Source organism: Balaenoptera physalus (assembly GCF_965194825.1).
Source record: "Balaenoptera physalus genome assembly, contig: HAP1_SCAFFOLD_1626, whole genome shotgun sequence".
In the NCBI taxonomy this organism is placed as follows: Eukaryota; Metazoa; Chordata; class Mammalia; order Artiodactyla; family Balaenopteridae; genus Balaenoptera; species Balaenoptera physalus.
In genome coordinates this window covers 1-12,113 of record NW_028125173.1, presented here as the reverse complement: position 1 = coordinate 12,113, position 12,113 = coordinate 1, and positions in this window count along the sequence as shown.

Here is a 12,113-nt window from a genome sequence, read left to right as displayed (position 1 = left end):
ACATAGAGTGAGGATAGTAGATCAAACACTTATTACATTTCTGTAAAGAATAAAAGACAACAATAGTATGTTTTTTTAAAAAAGAAAGGGCCCAAATAAATCTGAAATGAAAGAGATAATGTTACAACAGACACCACAGAAATACAAAGTATCCTAAGATACACACAGGGTAACTCAGGGCTCAGACTGGACAGGGCCCACTCTCCAGTCCCCTTTACATGACTTACAGGAGCCTCAGGAACTGAGGAGGGGGTCCCTGAGGAGAGGCTCAAGATAGAATATGGTAGGCATTAACATGGCTCCATTCATCTTAAACATGCCTGAACTACATTCACACGAGATGATTTTGTCCTGTATGTACATCGGCACCTCTTGTTGGAACTGCAGATCTTTGGCTTCATCACCTCTACTGAGAGCATTAGCTTCACCTGCTGTGGACCGTCTCCTATAGGATTTCTAGAACCACAAAACATCGAAGCTTCACGGGACCCAGAGTCTGTGCGACTCCACGCAGAGTCTCAGAGTCTCAACTCCACTCAGATACTCCACTCTTGGAGGGCACACACAAAGTAGTGTGCACATCAGGGCCCAGGGGAAGGAGCAGTGACCCCGTAGGAGAATGACCAGAACTACCTGATAGTTTTAGAGGGTCTCCTGCAGAGGCAGGTGGTGGCTGTGGCTGTGGCTCACTGTGATGACAACGACACTGGTAGCAGAAGTTCTGGGAAATACTCTTTGGTGTGAGCCCTCCCAGAGTCCGCCATTAGCCCCACCAAGAGCAAGGTAGGCTCCAGTGCTGGGTTGCCTCAGGCCAAACAACCAACGGGGAGGGAGCCCAGCCCCATGGATCAGCAGACAAGCGGATTAAACTTTTTATTAAAGTTTTATTTAATCCGCAGACAAGCAGATTAAAGCTCTGCCCAACAAAGCAACACCCAGCTCTACCCACCACCAGTCCCTCCCATCAGGAAGCTCGCACAAGCCTCTAAGACAGACTCATCCACTGGAGAGCAGACAGCAGAAGGAAGAAGAACTACAATTCTGAAGCCTGTGGAAGGAAAACCACATTCACAGAAAGATACACAAAATGAAAAGGCAGAGGACTTTATACCAGATCAAGGAACAAGATAAAACCCCAGAAAAAAAACGAAATGAGGTGGAGATAGGGAACCTTCCAGAAAAAGAATCAGAATAAAGATAGTGAAGATGATCCTAGACCTTGGCAAAAGAATGGAGGCAAAAACAAAAAGAATAAAATATCTAGGAATAAACCTACCTAAGGAGACAAAAGACCTGTATGCAGAAAATTATAGGACACTGATGAAAGAAATTAAAGATGATACAAATAGATGGAGAGAGATACCATGTTCTTGGATTGGAAGAATCAACATTGTGAAAATGACTCTACTACCCAAAGCAATCTACAGATTCAATGCAATCCCTATCAAATTACCACTGGCATTTTTCACAGAACTAGAACAAAAAATTTCACAATTTGTATGGAGACACAAAAGACCCCGAATAGCCAAAGCAATCTTGAGAATGAAAAATGGAGCTGGAGGAATCAGGCTCCCTGACTTCAGACTATATTACAAAGCTACAGTAATCAAGACAGTTTGGTACTGGCACAAAAACAGAAATATAGATCAATGGAACAGGATAGAAAGCCCAGAGATAAACCCACGCACATATGGTCACCTTATCTTTGATAAAGGAGGCAAGCATATACAGTGGAGAAAAGACAGCCTCTTCAATAAGTGGTGCTGGGAAAATTGGACAGGTACATGTAAAAGTATGAAATTAGAACACTCCCTGACACCATACAGAAAAATAAACTCAAAATGGATTAAAGACCTAAGTGTAAAGCCAGACACTATCAAACTCTTAGAGGAAAACATAGGCAGAACACTCTATGACATACATCACCGCAAGATCCTTTTTGACCCACCTCCTAGAGAAATGGAAATAAAAACACAAATAAACAAATGGGACCTAATGAAACTTAAAAGTTTTTGCACAGCAAAGGAAACCATAAACAAGACCAAAAGACAACCCTCATAATGGGAGAAAATATTTGCAAATGAAGCAAATGACAAAGGATTAATCTCCAAGATTTACAAGCAGCTCATGCAGCTCAATAACAAAAAAACAAACAACCCAATCCAAAAATGGGCAGAAGACCTAAATAGACATTTCTCCAAAGAAGATATACAGATGGCCAACAGACACATGAAAGAATGCGCAACATCATTAATCATTAGAGAAATGCAAATCAAAACTACAATGAGGTATCATCTCACACCGGTCAGAATGGCCATCATCAAAAAATCTAGAAACAATAAATGCTGGAGAGGGTGTGGAGAAAAGGGAACACTCTTGCACTGTTGGTGGGAATGTAAATTGATACAGCCACTATGGAGAACAGTATGGAGGTTCCTTAAAAAACTAAAAAATAGAACTACCATACGACCCAGCAATCCCACTACTGGGCATATACCCTGAGAAAACCATAATTCAAAAAGAGTCATGTACCAATATGTTCATTGCAGCTCTATTTACAATAGCCAGGACATGGAAGCAACCTAAGTGTCCATCATTGGATGAATGGATAAAGAAGATGTGGCACATATATACAATGGAATATTACTCAGCCATAAAAAGAAATGAAATGGAGGTATTTGTAATGAAGTGGATGGAGTTAGAGTCTGTCATACAGAGTGAAGTAAGTCAGAAAGAGAAAAACAAATACAGTATGCTAACACATATATATGGAATATAAGGGAAAAAAAAGGTCATGAAGAACCTAGTGGCAAGATGGGAATAAAGACATAGACCTACTAAAGAATGGACTTGAGGATATGGGGAGGGGGAGGGGTGAGATGTGACAGGGTGACAGAGTGTCATGGACATATATACACTACCAAATGTTAAATAGATGGCTAGTGGGAAGCAGCCACATAGCACAGGGAGATCACCTCGGTGCTTTGTGACCACCTGGGGGGGTGGGATGGGGAGGGTGGGAGGGAGGGAAATGCGGGAGGGAGGAGATATGGGAACGTGTGTATATGTGTAGCTGATTCACTTTGTTATAAAGCAGATACTAACACACCATTGTGAAGCAATTATACTTCAATAAAGATGTTTTAAAAAAAAACGTAAAAAAAAAATTAAAAAAAAAAGAATGGAGGCAAAGATCGAGAAGATGCAAGAAATGCTTAACAAAGACCTAGAAGAATTAAGGGACAAACACCTAGAAGAATTAAAGAACAAACAAACAGAGGTGAATAATATAATAACTGAAATGAAAAATACACTAGAAGGAATCAGTAGCAGAATAACTGTGGCAGAAGAACGGATAAGTGACCTGGAAGACAGAAAGGTGGAAATCACTGCCATGGAACAGAATAAAGAAAAAGAATGAAAATAAATGAAGACACCCTAAGAGTCCTCTGGGACAACATTAAATGCAACAACATTCACAATATAGGGGTCCCAGAAGGAGAAGAGAGAGAGAAAGGTCGCAAGAATATATTTGAAGAGATTATAGTCAAAAACTTCCCTAGCATGGGAAAAGAAATAGCCACCCAAGTCCACGAAGCGCAGAGAGTCCCAGGCAGGATAAATCAAAGGAGAAAAATGCCAAGACACATAGTAACCAAATTGACAAAAATTAAAGACAAAGAAAAATTATTGAAAGCAACAAGGGAAAAATGATAAATAACATAAAAGGGAACTCCCATAACAGCTGATTTCTCAGCAGAAAATCTACAAGCCAGAAGGGAGTGGCATGATAAATTTAAAGTGATGAAAGGGAAGAACCGACAACCAAGAGTACTCCACCCAGCAAGGATCTCTTTCAGATTTCACAGATAAATCAAAAGTCCTACAGACAAGCAAAAGCTAAGAGAATTCAGCACCATGAAACCAGCTCTACACCAAATGCTAAAGGAAATTCTCTAAGTGGGAAACACAAGAGAAGAAAAGGACCCAACAAGACAAACCCGTAACAATTAAGAAAATAGTAATATACATATCAATAATTACCTTAAACATGAATGGACTAAATGTTCCAACCAAAAGACACAGCCTCTCTGAATGGATACAAAAACAAGACCTATATATATGCTGTCTACAAGAGACCCATTTCAGACCTAGGGACACATACAGACTGAAAGTGAGGTGATGGAAAAATATATTCTATGCAAATGAAAATCAAAAGAAAGCTGGAGTAGCAATACTCATATCAGATAAAATAGACTTTAAAATAAAGAATGTTACAAGAGACAAGGAAAGATACTACATAACGGTCAAGGGATGAATCCAAGAAGAAGATATAACAATTATAAATATATATGTACCCAACATAGGAGCACCTCAATATATAAGGCAACTGCTAACAGCTATAAAAGAGGAAATCGACAGTAACACAATAATAGTGGGGGACTTTAACAGCTCACTTACACCAGTGGAGATCATCCAGAAAGAAAATTAATAAGGAAACACAAGCTTTAAATGACACAATAGACCAGATAGAGTTAACTGATATTTATAGGACATTCCATCCAAAAAGAGCAGATTACACGTTCTTCTCAACTGCACACAGAACATTCTCCAGGATAGATCACATCTCGGGTCACAAAAAAGCCTCAGTAAATTAAAGAAAACTGAAATCATATCAAGCAGCTGTTCCGACCACAATGCTATGAGATTAGAAATCAATTACAGGGGAAAATCTGTAAAAAACAAAAAACATGGTGGCTAAACAATACGTTACTAAATAACCAAGAGATCACTGAAGAAATAAAAGAGGAAATCAAAAACTACCTAGAGACAAATGACAACAAACCACGATGATCCAAAACCTATGGGATGCGGCAAAAGCAGTTCAAGAGGGAAGTTTATAGCAATACAAGCCTACCTCAAGAAACAAGAAAAATCTCAAATAAACAATCTAACCTTACACCTAGAGGAACTAGAGAAAGAAGAACAAAACCCAAAGTTAGTAGAAGGAAAGGAATCATAAAGATCAGAGCAGAAATAAATGGAATAGAAACAAAGAAAATGAAAGCAAAGATCAATAAAACTAAAAGCTGGTTCTTTGAGAAGATAAACAAAAATGATAAGCCTTTAGCCAGACCCAAGAAAAAGAGGTAGAGGACTCAAATCAATAAAATTAGAAGTGAAAAAGGAGAAGTTACAACAGACACCACAGGAATACAAAGCATCCTAAGAGACTACTACAAGGAACTCTATGCCAATAAAATGGACAACCTGGAAGAAATGGACAAATTCTTAGAAAGGGATAACTTTCCAAGACTGAATCAGGAAGAAATAGAGAATGTGAACAAACCTATCATAAGCAATGAAATTGAAACTGTGATTAAAAATCTTCCAACAAACAAAAGTCCAGAACCAGATGGCATCACAGGTGAATTCTATCAAATATTTAGAGAAGAGCTAGCACCCAACCTTCTCAAATTCTTCAAAACAATTGCAGGGGAAGGAACACTCCCAAACTCATTCTATGAGACCACCATCACCCTGATACCAAAACCAGACAAAGATACTACAAGGAAAATAAATTATAGACCAATATCACTGATGAATATAGATGTAAAAATTCTCAACAAAATACTAGCAAACAGAATTGAACAACACGTTAGAAGGATCATACACCATGATCAAGTGGGGTTTATCCCAGGGATGCAAGGATTCTTCAATATACACAAATCAATGTGATACACCATATTAACAAATTGTAGAATAAAACCATATGATCATCTCAATAGATGCAGGAAAAGATTTTGAGAAAATTCAACATCCATTTATGATAAAAACTCTGCAGAGTGTGGGCATAGAGGGAAACTACCTCAACCTTATAAAGGCCATATATGACAAACCCACAGCAAACAGCATTCTCAATGGTGAAAAACTGAAAGCGTTTCCTCTAAGATCAGGAACAAGACGAGGATGTCCACTCTCACCACTACTATTCAACATAGTTTTGGAAGTCCTAGCCATGGCAATCAGAGAAGAAAAAGAAATAAAAGGAATACAAAAAGGAAAAGAAGAAGTAAAATTGTCACTGTTTGCAGATGACATCATATCATAGGTAGAGAATCCTAAAGATGCCACCAGAAAACCACTGGAGCTAATCAATGAATTTGGTAAAGTTGCAGGATACAAAATTAATGCACAGAAATTGCTTGCATTCCTATACACTAACAATGAAAGAACAGAAAGAGAAATTAAGGAAACAATCCCATTACCACTGCAACAAAAAGAATAAACTACCTAGGAATAAACCTACCTAAGGAAGTAAAAGACCTGTACTCAGAAAACTATACGACACTGATGAAAGAAATCAAAGATGATATAAACAGATGGAGACATATACCATGTTCTTGGATTAGAAGAATCAATATTGTGAAAATGACTATACTACCCAAAGCAATCTACAGATTCAATGCAATCCCTATCAAAATACCTTTGGCATTTTCTACAGAACTAGAAAAAAAATCTTAAAATTTGTAGGGAGACACAAAAGACCCCGGATAGCCAAAGCAGCCTTGAGGGGAAAAAAAAAGAGCTGGAGTAATCAGACTTCCAGACTTCAGACTATATTACAAAGCTACAGTAATCAAGATGATATGGTACTGACACAAAAACAGAAATAGAGATTAATAGAACAGGATAGAAAGCACAGAGATAAACCCACGTACATATGGTTAACTAATCTATGACAAAGGAGGCAAGGGTATACAATGGAGAAAAGACAGTGTCTTCAGTAAGTGGTGCTGGGAAAACTGGACAGCTACATGTAAAAGAATGAAATTAGAACTCTCCCTAACACCATACACAAAAATAAACTCAAAATGGATTAGAGACCTAAATGTAAGACCAGCCACTATAAAACTCTTAGAGGAAAACATAAGCAGAACAGTCTATGACATAAATCACAGCAAGATCCTTTTTGACCCACCTTCTAGGGAAATGGAAATAAAAACAAAAATTTAAAAAATGGTACCTAATGAAACTTAAAATCTTTTGCACAGCAAAGGAAAACATAAGCAAGATGAAAAGACAACCATCAGAATGGGAGAAAATATTTTCAAATGAAGCAAATGGCAAAGGATTAATCTCCAAAAAGCAGCTCATGTAGCTCAATATCACAAAACCAAACAACCCAATCCAAAAATGGGCAGAAGACCTAAATAGACATTTCTACAAAGAAGATATACAGTTTCCCAACAAACACATGAAAGGATGCTGAACATCACTAATCATTAGAGAAATGCAAATCAAAACTACAGTGAGATATCACCTCACACCAGTCAGAATGGCCGTCATCAAAAAATCTACAAACAGTAAATGCTGGAGAGGCATTTATTGGAAAAAAGGGAACCCTCTTGCACTGTTGGTGGGAATGTAAATTGATATAGCTACTAGGGAGAACGGTATGGGGGTTCCTTAAAAACTAAAAATAGAAAAACCGTACAACCCAGCAATCCCACTACTGGACATTTACCCTGAGAAAACCATAATTCAAAAAGAGTCATGTACCACAATGTTCATTGTAGCTCTATTTACAATAGCCAGGACATGGAAGCAACCTAAGTGTCCATCAACACATAACTGCATAAAGAAGATGTGGCACATATATACAATGGAACATTATTCAGCCATAAAAAGAAACGAAATTGAGTTATTTGTAGTGAGGTGGATGGATCTAGAGTCTGTCCTACAGAGTGAAGTAAGTCAGAAAGAGAAAAACAAATACCGTATGCTAACACATATATATGGAATCTAAAAGAAAAAAGTTTATGAAGAACCTAGGGGCAGGAAAGGATTAAGGACACAGACATAGAGAAAGGACTTGAGGACACGGGGAGGGGGAAGGGTAAGCTGGGACAAAGTGAGAGAGTGGTATGGACATATATACACTACCAAATGTAAAATTGATAGCTACTGGGAAGCAGCCACATAGCACAGGGAGATCAGCTCGGTGCTTTGTGACCACCTAAAGGGGTGGGATAAGGGAGTGAGAGGGAAGTGCAAGAGGGAGGGGATATGGTGTTATATGTATACGTATAGCTGATTCACTTTTTCATACAGCAGAAACTGACACACAATTGTAAAGCAATTATACTCCAATAAAGATGTAAAAGAAAAAAAAAAAGAAAGCCCAGAGACAAACCTACACACCTATGGTCCACTAATCTATGACAAAGGAGGCAAGGATATACAATGGAGAAAAGACAGTCTCTTCAATAAGTGGTGCTGGGAAAAATGGACAACTACACGTAAAAGAATGAAATTAGAACACTCCCTAACACCATACACAAAAAATAAACTCAAAATGGATTAGAGACCGAAATGTTAGACCGGACACTATAAAACTCATAGAGGAAAACATAGGAAGAATATTCTTTGACATAAATCACAGCAAGATCTTTTTTGATCCACCTCCTAGAGTAATGGAATAAAAAACAAAAATAAACAAATGGGAGCAAATGAAACCTAAAACCTTTTGGAAAGCAAAGGAAACTACAAAGACGACGAAAAGACAACCCTCAGAATGGGAGAAAATATTTGCAAACGAATCAATGGACAAAGGATTAATCTCCAATATATATAAACAGCTCATGCAGCTCAACAGTAAAAAAAACAAACAACCCAATCCAAAAATGGGCAGATGTCGTAAATAGACATTTGTCCCAAGAAGACATACAGATGGCCAAGAAGCACATGAAAAGCTGCTCAACATCACTAATTATTAGAGAAATATAAACCAAAACTACAATGAGGTATTACCTCACACAAGTTAGAATGGGCATCATCAGAAAATCTACAAACAAAAAATGCTGGAGAGGGTGTGGAGAAAAGGGAACCCTCTTACACTATTTGTGGGAATGTAAATTGATACAGTCACTGTGGAGAACAGTATGGAGGTTCCTTAAAAAACTAAAAATAGAATTACCATATGCCCCAGCAATCCCACTACTGGGCATATACCCAGAGAAAACCATAATTCAAAAAGACACATTCACCACAATGTTCATTGCAGCACTATTTACAATAGCCAGGTCATGGAAGCAACCTAAATGCCCATAGATAGACAAATGGAAAATATGTGGTACATATATAAAATGGAATATTACTCAGTCATAAAAAGGAATGAAATTGGGTCACTTGTAAAGACATGGATAGATCTAGAGACTGTCATACAGAGTGAAGTAAGTCAGAAAAAGAAAAACAAATATCGTATATTAACGCATACATGTGGAACCTAGAAAAATGGTACAGATGAACTGGTTTGCAAGGCAGAAATAGAGACACAGATGTAGAGAACAAATGTATGGTCACCAAGGGGGGAAAGTGGCAGGGTGGTGGTGGTGGGATGAATTGCGAGCCTGGGATTGACATATATACACTTATATGTATAAAATAGATAACCAATAAGAGCCTGCTGTATAAAAAAATGAATAAAATAAAATTTAAAAATTATAAAATAATATTTAAAAACATAAAACACAAAAAAACGTTCTGTCCTTCCCATAGACGTATTTATATGAATGAATTATTCCCATGCTTATATCCATAAATACAAAAAGAGGAATAAAACCTACCTTGAACCAAAAAAGAAAAAAAAAACAGAACCCACTGGTCATACAGAGGAAAACCCTATCAGGGCACTTGCTCCAGTGGTAAACATTCTGAAGTTAGTCAGAGGTGGGGAATCGTCTCCCATGCAGCCAGCAGCTCCCCCGCAAGGAGCGTCCTCATTGCAAAGCTGGGGGACCGTGAGGAGGTGTCTCTGAGTAAACGTGAGCTGAGCCTCAGGCCAGCTGCTGCTGAACTTTTCCCACCCTTCCCAGGTAAAACACCTGAATGTGTGCAAAGACTTTAAAGCCTAGAGGAAAGGGCTTGGAGTCACACCAGCGACAGCACGCAGGCCGACTTGGTGCCTGCAGGCCAGCCAGGATGGTCCTGGCCCCGGGCGCTCTTCTGGAAGCTTTCCATTTCCCTGACTGAGGTACCCCTCCTGTCCCGGTCCCCACTGCTTTTTTCCTTCCTCACCTCTGCCCGGGGAGAAATTCCAGCAGCAGGTATGGGTGACACATCATCTTCTTTAGCAGGTGGCAGCCCGGCAACTCCTGCAGAAAGTCCAGCAGAGCCCCACTCACACGGGGCCACTCATAGAGCCCTGGGCCCTACTCCCTCCCACCAGCACAACCCCGAGACTGCTGACGGGGCAGAGAATATGGCGTCAGGCACAGCTGCAGAGGCTTTTGCTGCCTGGAGGGGTGTTTATATTGACCTCAACCCAGGCACACCTGGGAAGGGCTGGCCGGCCAGGTCAGGCTGCCCAGGTCAGCCAATCCTCGCCCCTCAGGGGCTCAGAGTTGCAGATAATGGGCCTTGCTGCACCGGCCAGATCCAAGGAACAGGTGTAGGGTCCCGAGAGTCAGGATAGACAAGGGGTGGCAGCCCTGGCTTGTTTTCCAATCATTTTATCTGGTCCATGAGTGGAAGACAACTTCAAGAAGACCCTCTCCTAATGAGAGGAACCCAGGAGTCAGGGAGAGGAGGGTTGGTGGGTGGAGACAGATGCCTGGTGCCCCGGCTGCAGTGGAAGCCCCTGGAAGACCAGGTGGAGGGAGGCTGCACAGAGTGAAGCCTAGGGTCACAGACATGTCGGAGCTGCTGTTTGTTAGTTCAAGCCCTGCTCTGAGGTGCTCTGTGTCAGCTCTGAGCGACAGGTGTGCTGGCGGTGCTCTGCAATGAGGGCTATGTGCACGGTTCCTGTGTGCCCAGCTCTGCCGGGGTACCTGTCCAAGGGAGCTCCATATCCAGGGAGGGGCCTGCCCACGAGAGCCCCGTGAGCTGCTGGGTACCTGCCCAGGTGAGCTCCATATCCTGGTAGGGGCCTGCCCACGAGAGCCCCGTGAGCTGCTGGGTACCTGCCCAGGTGAGCTCCATATCCTGGGAGGGGCCTGACCACGAGAGCCCCGTGGGCTGCTGGGTACCTGCCCAGGTGAGCTCCATATCCTGGGAGGGGCCTGACAATGAGAGCCCCATGGGCTGCGGGGTACCTGCACAGGTGAGCTCCATATCCTGGGAGGGGCCTAACCACGAGAGCCCCGTGGGCTGCTGGCTACCTGCACAGGTGAGCTCCATATCCTGGGAGGGGCCTGACCATGAGAGCCCCGTGGGCTGCTGGGGACCTGGTAAAGGACGCCAGGACAGTCAGTGAAGCCACAGAGGATATACATCCAGTAGTTCCTAATTCCTACACCCTGCTGGCCATTCTACCATCCACCAGGACATGGTATTCTGTATTAGACTTCAATGATGCCTTTTTCTGTATTCCATTAGTCCCAGAGTCACAAGAAATTTTGGCTGTGAGTGGCAGGACTCAACATACAACAAAAACAATACTGCTTGGCCGTCCTGCCCCAGGGGTTCAAAAATTCCCACACCATCTTTGGGGAAACGTTAGCTAAAACCCTAAAAGATCTACCTCTGGAGAAGTGAACCCTCCTTCAATATGCAGACGACATTCTGGGCTTCCCTGGTGGCGCAGTGGTTGAGAATCTGCCTGGCAATGCAGGGGACACAGGTTCGAGCCCTGGTCTGAGAAGATCCCATATGCCGCGGAGCAACTAGGCCCATGAGCCACAATTACTGAGCCTGCGCTTCTGGAGCCTGTGCTCCACAATAAGAGAGGCTGCGATAGTGAGAGGCCCGCGCACCGCGATGAAGAGTGGCCCCCGCTTGCCGCAACTAGAGAAAGCCCTCGCACAGAAACAAAGACACAACACAGCCATAAATAATAAATAAATAACTTTTAAAAAAATATGCAGACGACATTCTGATCGCCAGCCCTACTAAGGAGGCCTCTGGACTACCTAGCCAATAAAAGATAGAAGGTGTCCAAGAAAAAGGCTCAAATATCACAGACTAAGGTGACCTGCCTGGGCTTCATTCTCACAGAAGATCGGAGAAGCCCATCCCAGGAAAGGGAAGAAGCCATTTGCAGCCTCACCCTTCCTAAAACTAGAAGACAGCTTAGGGGTTCCTGGGGAGACTGGGGTTTGCTGCATCTGGAT